Source organism: Mus musculus, chromosome 5, assembly GCF_000001635.26.
Source record: "Mus musculus strain C57BL/6J chromosome 5, GRCm38.p6 C57BL/6J".
Classification (NCBI taxonomy): Eukaryota; Metazoa; Chordata; class Mammalia; order Rodentia; family Muridae; genus Mus; species Mus musculus.
In genome coordinates, this window is record NC_000071.6 from 28,669,517 (window position 1) to 28,682,018 (window position 12,502).

The 12,502-nt window shown below is 45.2% G+C and overlaps 1 long non-coding RNA gene across 1 annotated transcript in view; it reads left to right on the forward strand.

The window, feature by feature from the left end:
- Window positions 1-12,502, forward strand: part of 9530036O11Rik (RIKEN cDNA 9530036O11Rik) — a 252,226-nt gene that overhangs the window by 202,533 nt on the left and 37,191 nt on the right. The window contains exon 4 of the long non-coding RNA NR_015562.2: window positions 3,003-4,591. This is a non-coding gene — a long non-coding RNA (RIKEN cDNA 9530036O11Rik). The remainder of the gene's footprint in view (window positions 1-3,002; window positions 4,592-12,502) is intronic.

Genomic DNA, 12,502 nt, shown 5'->3' on the forward strand with positions numbered 1-12,502 from the left:
GTGTGTCCAATGGGCCTCTCTTTCCAGTGATGGCTGACTAGGCCATCTTTTGATACATATGCAGCTAGAATCAAGAGCTCCGGGGTACTGGTTAGTTCATAATGTTGTTCCTCCTATAGGGTTGCAGATCCCTTTAGCTCCTTGGGTACTTTCTCTAGCTCCTCCATTGGGGGCCCTGTGATCCTTCCACTAGCTGACTGTGAGCATCCACTTCTGTGTTTGCTAGGCCCCAGCATAGTCTCACAAGAGACAGCTATATCTGGGTTCTTTCAGCAAATTCTTGCTAGTGTATGCAATGGTGTCAGCGTTTGGAAGCTGATTATGGGGTGGATCCCTGGATATGGCAGTCTCTACATGGTCCATCCTTTCATCTCAGCTCCAAACTTTGTCTCTGTAACTCCTTCCATGGGTGTTTTGTTCCCAATTCTAAGGAGGGGCATAGTGTCCACACTTCAGTCTTCATTCTTCTTGAGTTTCATGTGTTTAGCAAATTGTATCTTATATCTTGGGTATCCTAAGTTTCTGGGCTAATATCCACTTATCAGTGAGTACATATTGTGTGAGTTCCTTTGTGATTGTGTTACCTCACTCAGGATGATGCCCTCCAGGTCCATCCATTTGGCTAGGAATTCCATAAATTCATTCTTTTTAATAGCTGAGTAGTACTCCATTGTGTAAATGTACCACATTTTCTGTATCCATTCCTCTGTTGAGGGGCATCTGGGTTCTTTCCAGCTTCTGGCTATTATAAATAAGGTTGCTATGAACATAATGGAGCATGTGTTCTTATTACCGGTTGGAACATCTTCTGGATATATGCCCAGGAGAGGTATTGCGGGATCCTCTGGTAGTACTATGTCCAATTTTCTAAGGAACCGCCAGACTGATTTCCAAAGTGGTTGTACAAGCTTGCAATCCCACCAACAATGGAGGAGTGCTCCTCTTTCTCCACATCCTCGCCAGCATCTGCTGTCACCTGAATTTTTGATCTTAGCTATTCTGACTGGTGTGAGGTGGAATCTCAGGGTTGTTTTGATTTGCATTTCCCTGATGATTAAGGATGTTGAACATTTTCTCAGGTGCTTCTCTGCCATTCGGTATTCCTCAGGTGAGAATTCTTTGTTCAGTTCTGATTTGTTTTGATTCCACCAGAGGTTCTTTTATCTTTGAGAAGAGTTTTTGCTATCCTAGGTTTTTTTGTTATTCCAGATGAATTTGCAGATTGCTCTTTCTAATTCGTTGAAGAATTGAGTTGGAATTTTGATGGGGATTGCATTGAATCCGTAGATTGCTTTTGGCAAGATAGCCATTTTTACAATGTTGATCCTGCCAATCCATGAGCATGGGAGATCTTTCCATCTTCTGAGATCTTCTTTAATTTCTTTCTTCAGAGACTTGAAGTTTTTATCATACAGATCTTTCACTTCCTTAGTTAGAGTCATGCCAGGATATTTTATATTATTTGTGACAATTGAGAAGGGTATTGTTTCCCTAATTTCTTTCTCAGCCTGTTTATTCTTTGTGTAGAGAAAGGCCATTGACTTGTTTGAGTTAATTTTATATCCAGCTACTTCACTGAAGCTATTTATCAGGTTTAGGAGTTCTCTGGTGGAATTTTTAGGGTCACTTATATATACTATCATATCATCTGCAAAAAGTGATATTTTGACTTCAACTTTTCCAATTTGTATCCCCTTCATCTCCTTTTGTTGTCGAATTGCTCGGGCTAGGACTTCAAGTACAATGTTGAATAGGTATGGGGAGAGTGGACAGCCTTGTCTAGTCCCTGATTTTAGTGGGATTGCTTCAAGCTTCTCACCATTTACTTTGATGTTGGCTACTGGTTTGCTGTAGATTGCTTTTATCATGGTTAGGTATGGGCCTTGAATTCTTGATCTTTCCAAGACTTTTATCATGAATGGGTGTTGGATCTTGTCGAATGCTTTTTCCGCATCTAACGAGATGATCATGTGGTTTTTGTCTTTGAGTTTGTTTATATAATGGATTACGTTGATGGATTTCTGTATATTAAGCCATCCCTGCATCCCTGGAATAAAACCTACTTGGTCAGGATGGATGATTGCTTTAATGTGTTCTTGGATTTGGTTAGCGAGAATTTTATTGAGTATTTTTGCATCAATATTCATAAGGGAAATTGGTCTGAAGTTCTCTATCTTTGTTGGGTCTTTTTGTGGTTTAGGTATCAGAGTAATTGTGGCTTCATAGAATGAGTTGGGTAGAGTTCCTTCTACTTCTATTTTGTGGAATAGTTTGTGCAGAACTGGAATTAGATCTTCTTTGAAGGTCTGGTAGAACTCTGCACTAAACCCATCTGGTCCTGGGCTTTTTTTGGCTGGGAGACTATTAATGACTGCTTCTATTTCTTTAGGGGATATGGGACTGTTTAGATCATTAACTTGATCCTGATTTAACTTTGGTACCTGATATCTGTCTAGAAATTTGTCCATTTCGTCCAGGTTTTCCAGTTTTGTTGAGTATAGCGGAGTCTTTATTGGATATTTTCTTTATTTATATTTCAAATGTTATCCCCTCTCCTGGTTTTCCCTTGGAAAAACACCCTTCCCCATCCCCTTTCTCACCAACCCACCCACTCCTGCTTCCTGGCCCTGGAATTCCCCCACACTGGGACATAGAGCCTTCATAGGACAAAGAGCCTCTCCCCCCATTGATGTCCAACTAGGCCATCCTCTGCTGCATATGCAGCTGGAGCCATGAGTCCCACCATGTGTGCTCTTTGTTGGTGGTTTAGTCCCTGGGAGCTCTGGGGGTACTGGCTCATTCATATTGTTGCTTTAAGAGGCAGTCTTAAAAAACTTGTGTGACTCTAGGCCTTTTGTTTCTCAAGCAGAGGGTAACACACACACTTACAAGCGACTTACTGAGAACATGAGGTTCAGTGCCTTATGCAAGGGCAAGCAGTTTTTTTCTCTCCTCTGCCCACCTCTCTTCCTTCCCTGAGTGTTGAATGTCTGTGTGCACAGGTGAGGTGAACTACAGAAAAGTAACCTGTGCATTATCAGCAGCATCTAAGATTCTGCTGACTGCTTCTCCATACAACTTTGGATGGTAAAGAAGAGGCTTCAAGGTGATCTTGTCCAGAGCTTTGGCATCCTCTTGGAAACTTGAAGACAAAGCCTGAGCCTTAAAGGATTTCTGATAAACTCTTCCAAGGTACCTGGAGAGGGGGACACTGTCTGAAGTGGCTCCCTGTCTGAACCTTGGCTCTTTGCACCCCACTTGGTCTCCTTTACCACACAGGGCTCTACTTTTCTGCAGTTCCTACAGAATTCTATTTCTGTCTAGTTCCTCTGCAGGATTCTGTCCTCAGAAGGACCAGTCAATCAGAGTTGCACCCTTGGGAGCAGGATCTACCCCTGTAAGTCTCTGGGTTTCCAAAGATGAGCACACAGCATATCACATATTTTCGATGGAAGAAATGGCTGAACCAGAGAAAATCAGACTAAGATGTCACCATCCCATGTGAGGGGCTCAGCTGAGAGCCTGCATGCTCATGAGTCCAAGTAGAGCCTTTTGGAGTGAAGTAGGGGAATCTTGTCAGTATGGTGTCTATACCCACCAGAGGTTCACAGAACAGGGTGCTCTGCCTTCATAGAGGGGTGTGATATCCATGGAGACACAGTACCTTTAGGAGGGGCACAATCCCTATAGGAGAAATGTTATCCCCACAGAATGGACATTGCTGGACAGAGTACTCATGAGAACACAGTAGCTCAAGGAGGAGGTCAATCCACTGTAAAGCTGGCCAACTCACAGTTGGTTGGCTGTGTCCAGATCCATCCCACCATAGTCTGTTTCTTCTTGCCTGGCCATTGCTGCTGCTCACCACCCCAGCTCCACTTCTTGGCTCAAGCACAGTAGCAACAGCCACTACAGCCTGCTGCTGCCCATGGTAATAAAAGATTGCAACTCTCCCAAGGGTCCATGATATGGTTGGCCTGCCCTGCCTAGCCTTGTACTTACCAGACCTCTTCATGCCCTTCAGGGTCTGTTACATGCTCTCTGCAATCCACAGAGATGCCTACACAACTGAGCACATGTCACTAAGTATGAGAGACCTACTTTTTGCCCACTATGTCTACTTCCTGTGTCATACATAGTTTCTGCTGCAGTGCTTTCTGCCTCTGTGTGAAAGTAGATATCTTGTTCAGTCAATGATACATACACCAAGGTTGAATGTACAGGACAAGGGCACAGTGGTCATCATAAGAGTCAGGAGATGATTCATTCAACCTGATGAGACCCTTCTCCAGTCAGCTCATGGTCAGAGGCTAATCCATGGGATGTCCTGTAGCACTGCCTTCCTTCGAAGGAATCTGTTCTTATAAGAACCTTCTCTTATTGTTAGTTTATTTTGAATGAACCATTTAAGGTCCACATCTAAAAGATCAGGCACCTAAGTGTTAGAGAAGTTGGAAGCTTATAGAAAGCCGCAATACTAAGTTGATCTCCTCTTCTCTGAGTACTACACAGGAGGATTCTACATGCCAGATGGTCCTTGTAAGATCCATCCATGCCAGCACAGGAGAGATATGTTTCTTCTTATGTCTAGGTATGTGGGTATTTATTCAGCTTCATGTGTGTATGTATACATTTCTGAACTTGTGTGTGCATGTGTGCAAATGCACATGTGCATTCATTTATGTGCACGTGTATGTACACATGTATACATACATGTGCATTTGTGTGCACATGTGTATTTGTGTTCATGTGTTTGCATGTGCTCATGTGTGTATATGTGTATGAGAGTATGTGTACCTGTGCTCATATGTGTGCACATATATATATATATATATATATATATATATATATATATATATATGTGTGTGTGTGTGTGTGTGTGTGTGTGTGTGCATGTATATGTGCTTGTGTGAGCATGTATGTACTTATGTGTGCATGTGCTCATGAGTGTGTGCATGTGTGTGTGAGCACACATATGCATGCATAGAGCTCTCACTTAGGCTTGTGTCAACCCTTACAAATAGGTTCTGTGTTTGATGGTTTGCATGTGAATGGTTGGCACTGTTCTTTTTCCTGGGTGTACCATAATGAGTCTGTGCAGTCCATGTAAGCCAAGGGATAATGGTGGTAGAGACTTCTAGCACTTAAGACATTAAATCTGACCTTTTATAGCTCCCAAAACCCTAGAACCCACCCCAGAAGCCTAGCTACTCTGATTGAAGATGAGAGGCTATGTGGAATAAAGGCAGCTGAAGCACTCAACTTACATTGTCATCCTAGTACCATTTGCTGGTATAGACATGTGGGTGAAGCCCTAACAGACCAGCTGCCTTCTGATGTAGTTAGCTCTGTTCCAGTTGCCAGCCCTGTGGTCTTTCTTCCTAATTTTAGAGTGGCTGTGTCATTTTTAAGAGTCTGTTTAGGGAGATAAAAGTTAAATTACAGTTGGGCCCTCTTACGGTATAGGATGCTCTGAATAGAAGATGGGGGGGGGGTTCTTTGGGACCAAGATATGTAGAGAGAATCACTTGTGCACTGCTTAAAAGCATTAACCTGGCAATTAAAAAGCCTTTGGCCAATGAGCTGAGGCAGGAGATAGAAGGTAGGAGGTCTGGCAGGTAGAGAGAGGAATTCTGGGAGATAATCAGACACAGGAGAGTCTCCCCAACATGGAGAAAAAGATGGTCATATGGAACTGAAGACCAGGTAACATGGCAGAACATAGGATAAATTAAACAGGTAGTTAAGATATGAGCTAGGAACAGAACTAAAGCTATTGGCCTCAGCATTTATTCATATATAGAAGTCTTAGACTCATTATTTCAAGGAATTTATAGTCAGGAGAGAAAACTCACAGTTACAAAGATATGCAATGCCTGCAGGTGGGTTCTGTGGTCTTGAGACACTCTGCAGGATGGAGTTAGGCCCATTCCATTTTCTAACTTACTTGGACACAAAATCAAGACTTACTTCTTAGTCTACATGATCTCAAGAATGCCATATTGCATGATGGGAAATGAGCTGGTGACATTTAGAATCTAGCATTGTGTAGGTGAGACTGCAGATTCATGACACAGGAAGGCGTGTCCTGGTTGGCTCCCAGGGTCAAGAAGACTTGGAACAAGTGGGGACTCTGGCCCCTCTGGCCATTGCCCTTACACTCCTGAGGATTCCTGAAGGCACTGTTACAGAGGGTTTCACCCCATCCACCCCAGATGCAACACCGCTAATACTGCCTGGAAGGGCAAGTTGACTTTCTACTTAAGCAACAAGTAAATAGGTGCCTCTTAGTTACAGGAAGGCTGAACTCTATGTTGAAAGCCTGAGGTCTGTGGCCAGTCACAGTCATGCCAATCTGGTTTTAGAGGAAGGGTAAGGAGGGACCTTGGGGCCCACCTGTGCCCTGAAGGGAGGAGGTAAACAAAAAATGCCATGGGGCTGCCTGTTACCTAAGCCAGGTAGAATTTGGGAGATGAAATTGAAGAAGGCAAATGACAGCTAGTTTGTCAGCAAATGGGGAAGACATGAGTTGCACTCTTAGGAGCTCCTGCTTAAGTACTGGCTAGGGCCATGGTGACACAAGTCCAGCTCCTCACACTGTTCCAGAGTGCCCATGCACATAGAGCTCAGAGAGAGCAGCTTCTGCCTGGCGCAGCATGGCCTCGCTTCTATTTCAGTTTCTGCTCCCGAACAGCTCTTCATGGCAGCCTGTTCACCTGCCCCCATCACATGCTGAAAGATTCCTATTCAGAGTGACTAGCCACGTAAACATCCTGGGAGTACTCAGGGGTTCCCTATGTACCCTAATTGTCTGAGCTATGAATCTCAGTATGTATGGCATTTGGTTCCCAATGGCAGAGGGGACATGCAGGCAGGTACTGAAAGGTGTGCTTCAGTGGTGTGTTAGATTAGATGAAGGGGTCTCTCAGCTGGATACAGTCCTCACACAAAGCAGAGGTGAGAAGGAAATAGTTTATACTACGTGCTATAGTAGATCAGGAAGATGGGTGGAGTGAGGAAGACTCAGGGGAAGTGTGGTAGGCAAGAGTTTCTGAGCAGTGTGTCAGGTTGGTGCTGAGTGCTCCCAGTTCTTATCCCTGGGGTCATATCCTTGTGGGAACCTTCAGTGGCCCTGCCTCCAGTCTGGTCATGTGACCAATTTGGTCCACCATTGGAATTTCAATGGCCTCTCTTCAGTGGCTATGGGGACAAGGCAAGGCTGGCCTGTTGGAGGGAATGCTGTGTAGTAATATCAAAGGTCTTGACTGGAGCATTTCATCTGAGCCATCTGGCAGTAGCTCCAGAGCTGATACATGTGAGTTTGTTCAGGGTTTGGTTCTCTAAGTTCAGTCAACTACCACTGTGTCCTGCTAAGATAATCTTAGTTCAGCTAGAGGAACTAATCATGAATGATCTCAACCTCTGTAGACTGGCTTAAACACTGTAGAGAGATCCTCCATCTCCAAAATCACTCCTGGCTAGCAGTAGTTTTCAGGAGGCAGGCTGAACAACAGAAGGCTGCAGAGACTTGCTTTTGTTTACAGGGGAAATCTTGGAGATTGAACCCGGGGCTTTCGGTATGCTAAGCAAGCACCACTTAGCTATGTCCCCAGCTCATACTCTCAAACTCTTTTAGTCTGAGAGCGTCTCAGTGGTCCAGGTTGACCCTGGATTCCCTCTGCAACCTGGGCAGACCTTGCACTCATAAGCTTCCAGCTTCCATGGAAGCCTGTGCTACCAGATCCTTTATTCAGGGGGAAAAGAAAAGAAAAGAAAAGATCATTTCTCCTGGAGAAGCCTCCACCTTGGCTTTTTCCCTCAGGACTCACTCAAAGCGCTTGCTGCAGACGGAGGAGGCCTCTCTCCCCTTTCCACCTGGTGCTCTGACCTGGCTGCAGATTCACATGGAGAGTCCTATTGGATGACAGCTTTTATTACAAGTCTCATCTGAGCCCTCCAAAAAAGCTTCTGGGTGGGACCAGAAGAGGTTCAGGGCAGGATCAGAAGAGGGAGAACCTGAGGACCTGTCATGGTCCCATAACAAACTAGGCTGGTGGGTTCTGGGGGCTTGGGCAGGAGCAGGCTGTATCGCCTGGGGGCCAGATCCTTTGTTCCCAGTGTGATGGTGTTCAGAGCAGAACTCTCCGTCAATGCATTATTTCGGCTTGGCCCTTCTGATTTCAGTTGTGTGTGGAATAGATGTGTTAACTTAGAATTTGTCACCATAACATACAAAGTGCTGGGGAAAGATGGGGGATAGCTAAACTGTAGCTAAGAATAGAAGCTAATTTATGCAACTTGATTATACTTCTAGCAAGAGTGATAATTGGAGATATTTTGAAAAAAAAAAACCTGAAAGTGAAGATAATTGGAAGGTTTATTTTGCCTCCTATTAGGTAGGGAAGAATAAGATCTTTAATTACATTAGTAAGAAAATAATTATTGATAGTCGCAAATAATGTCTCTTCTCAATTCAGGGAAACACCTGACCCCACAGAACTATGGAATCATTTAAAACCTAGAGAGAATTATTTTAATGACAAAGACAAACTCTGAAGTGAATAAGCCAATCACTGTAAAATTAGGTGTGCTGTTGAAACCCCACAGAAGGAGGGGCTGAAGCTGGGGCCTAGAGAGAGGCTGGATGCCTGGCATCCCTTGAAGGACATTCAACTCCATAGAAACCAGACAACACACAGCACCCAGCAGGGGCTCCTTACATGCAGAAACAGCTCCTTCACTGCACCTGCTATGAGGGTTTGTCACAGAGCTAGAGGAAACTAGGTGGTCTTACAGCCTGTCCTCCGCTTTCCAGCTCCAGACATTAACCTTCATTCGGGTCTAGCACTTCTGTTTAATCAATCATAGCCTGGTGTGCTCCTTCCTCATTTCAACCATCCTCTTGCCCAGAGACAGTGCCTACCCAGGTCCTCCTCTGCAGTCAGCTTCTCTAGGATCAATTCCTTTCCAAAGTTAGCTCATGGGAAGTAACTGACACTGAAGGAACAACTAAGCTTGGTGGGAAGCTGGCACTGGAGGAGCAGCTGTCACTGAGGAAGAACTGAGAGGAGAAGCTGACCTTGAGGAGAAGCTGACCTTGAGGAGAAGCTGACCTTAAGGAGAAACTGACCTTAACAAAAAGTTGACCCTAGAAAGGAACTCATCCTGGAAAGGAGCTGACCCTCGATTTGTGTTGACCTTGAAGAGGAATTCAGCCTTGAAAAATCTGACCCTGGGAAACCACTAACTCCTCCTTGCCCACCCCCACCCCCCATGTGCTTGGCACCCTGCCAAGTTCTGGGAAAGCCTAGGAGAGACTCACAGAGGCCTGCATTCTATTCTATTTCAAAAGGATAGGGGAGTTTTGTAGAAAGAATTAAACTTGTCTCTAGACAGTGCAAATATTTCTGCAGAAGTCTGAGGGTCTTTAGCTGGTATGGTGATACACACCTGTGATCCTAGTGGTACAATTGCCTCACATTCAAAGCCAGCTTGGGCTACAGAGTAAGACCAGTCTCAGAGAAATGAAAAGATCAGAAAGGGTCTCCTCCTCTCTAGGATGTGTATGTGGGTGAATATCAGAAAATAGATTTCATTGCCCTTTCTGCAATTCCTTGCCTGGCCCAAGCCAGCTGTGCCAAAGGACAACTTACAGTTCACACTACTTGCCCACTGGACTTCACATGTCAGAAGACAGCACTGACCATGAAGAAGACCCAAGCACTGGCTCTCCTTTCCGAAGGGAGGAAGTGAATGGAACCATAAATTCTGTGATTGTGTGTGTTCTCTGGAAGCTGCTTTGGAGCACTGGTATTGAAATAAATGTGTCTGGGGTCTGTCTTGGAGCAAATCACCAGTCCTCACCAAGAGGAGTACAACCCGTGGCTCATGCCTGAGACCCCTACAGGTCTGGCAGCTGCAAAAAGATCTCTCAGAGCTGGGGTTCAGGTGTCGCAGACTGGTTCCTGCTGAGGCTTCTGACCTTGGCTTGCTGAATGCAGATCTGTGTTGTGTTTAACACGACAAATGTGCTCTTGCAACTGTGAGCACAGAGAAAGGTGCAGCCGGCCCAGCTCACTGACTCCTTTATGCATGTGGTTGCGATTGGCTTCCAGGTAAGGACAAGCTGCGAACTAAAGCACTTTCTTTATTTTATTATATGATTATTGCTATAATTTAAAGATAGGATTTCATATATTCAAGGCTGGTTTCAAACTCACTATGTAGCTAAGAATGGCCTTAAACTTCTGATTCTTGATCTTCACCTCTGAAGTCCTGAGATTACAGATGGGCACACTATCCTCTTTATGCAGGGATCCAATCCAGACTTTCATACACGCTAGGTAAGCACTCTGCCAACTGAACTGTATCCAAGTCCCCAAGGCACTTTAAGTGGAAGTCTGTCCTAGTCAGATGGGTCTTTCAGAGTCTGTTCCCTGAAGCTTGGAGTCAGAGTCATCCTTCAAGGACTGTTTCCATGGTGACCACCACTGTCAGTCTTCTGTGTTCAAAGAGCTTTGGCCTCTGCACAGTATTAGCAGCATCAGGGATGGCACTTGAGCCTCAGTCTCACTGGAGGGTGATGATTTCAGAGCCAGGGCTGAAAAGAGCTGGTTCTGTGTGGGTCCCAGGGGCTGCATGCCTGCATGATGAGGTACCAAGACTGAAGGTATGATGAGGTGGCTCCTCCCGAGGCCTCTACCTTGGTTTTTGGATGGCATTCTTGCTAAATCCTCATATGGCTGTCCCTCTGTGTGTCTCCCTCTGTATGGTAGTTCTTTGCATAAAGACACTAGCTATATTGAAGGCTCTAAATACCTACCCCATCCCCATCTTTCCGTAATTGTCTCCTCAAGTATATAGGTCTGTCTTGAGTATTCCACATCAACTTGAGGACACTTCAGCCATCACAGACTCCATTGCTGAGCACAGCTCTTGGTAGCTCAAGGCATGTTTGAAGATGATAGTCCAGGTCAAGCCTCCCACACCTGCTTGCTAGCAGATACTCTAGGCTCTGGTTTTCTCAGGAGTCCCACAGTTCTCCCTACCCTTGCTAGCTCAGCAGTCAATCTCCTCCCTCTAAAACAGCTGATTAGACTATGTCCATGTGTCTGGGCACTCATCACACTTGAGTCTTTGCCTAGTCCAGTCCACACTCAGCAGCTCATCTGTGTCTCTGTGAGGATCTCTCTCTCTCAGCTAACCAAGACTTCTGTCTCTGTCTTCTACCTCAGCCATGGCTCTGTCACCAAGTTGGACACTTAGGATCTGACCCTGAGGAGTATTTCTTTCTCCTGCCCCCACTGTCTTTCTCCATCTCTTTCCATTCATGGCCTGTCTTTATTCCTTTCCCCATCTCAGGATCTTTGTGTCTTTCTTTGACTCCCCTACCCCTTGGTCCCTCCTCTCCTTCATTGTCACTTTCTTTCCCCCTCTTTTTTTCTTTCCCCACACCTAGTCACCAGTCCTTTTGTAGCCACTCTTTGGGTTTGCCCTGCCCTCTCCTTTGTTATGTTTGCAGCAGTATCTCAGGCCTTTGCTTCCCTCTCCCACATGTCCACTGCCAGTGCCATCATCTTAAGTGTGACCATTTTTTTCTTCTCCCTGCCCTCTATCTAGCTGAAACTTGCTAAATCTTTTTTTTCAATTTTTATTGGATATTTTCTTCATTTACATTTCAAATGCTATCCCGAAAGTCCCCTATACCATCCCCCTGCCCTGCTCCCCTACCCACCCACTCCCACTTCTTGGCCCTGGTGTTGAAACTTGCTAAATCTTGTGTATTTCCCCTTTACACCTGAGCCTCCACGACCTTTAGGACTCCTATGTCTTGGCTCCATCTTATCTAATGCTCCACAGTGTCCTCCTCAGACCCCTGACTTGATTATAACCCTTTCTTGGAGGCCTCCTCTGCTTGGTTGCCTAACACCTTATCATGGTCTGCTAACTCCGTAAGGACATGAATGACCCTACTGACCTTGTGTTCCCAAGATCCACCACCGAGCAGAGCAGTAGCCATATATTGTATGTATACAGATGCTTGTACAAGGTGACATCCTCTTACATCACACAAGGTCATCTGACTTCTCTAGCTCCTTTTCCTGGCCTCTTTGTTGGCATATAAGAAACTGAACTATATCTTCCAGAAGCAGAAACAAGAAGTGACATTTTTGTTGTTGTCCATGTTTGTCTTCATACTGCTTTGGAGTTCTTCAGAGATGGAGGAAGGCCATCAGATAGCCACAGATCCCATGTTTCCTGGGAGAAGCCAGCTTCCTGCTTGAGGATCCCAAATCCAGGTTCTGTGACTTTGTGACTGAACCCAGCCTTCTGTTCGTTCGTTCGTTTGTTCCTTCCTTCCTTCCTTCCTTCCTTCCTTCCTTCCTTCCTTCCTTCCTTCCTTCCTTCCTAACACTGAGCAGTGAGGCTGAGCAGTCTCACTACTGTGTGAGGACTGAGTGGGAACAGGCAGGCTCAGCTGCTGGATGTCCAGGGCTCAGGA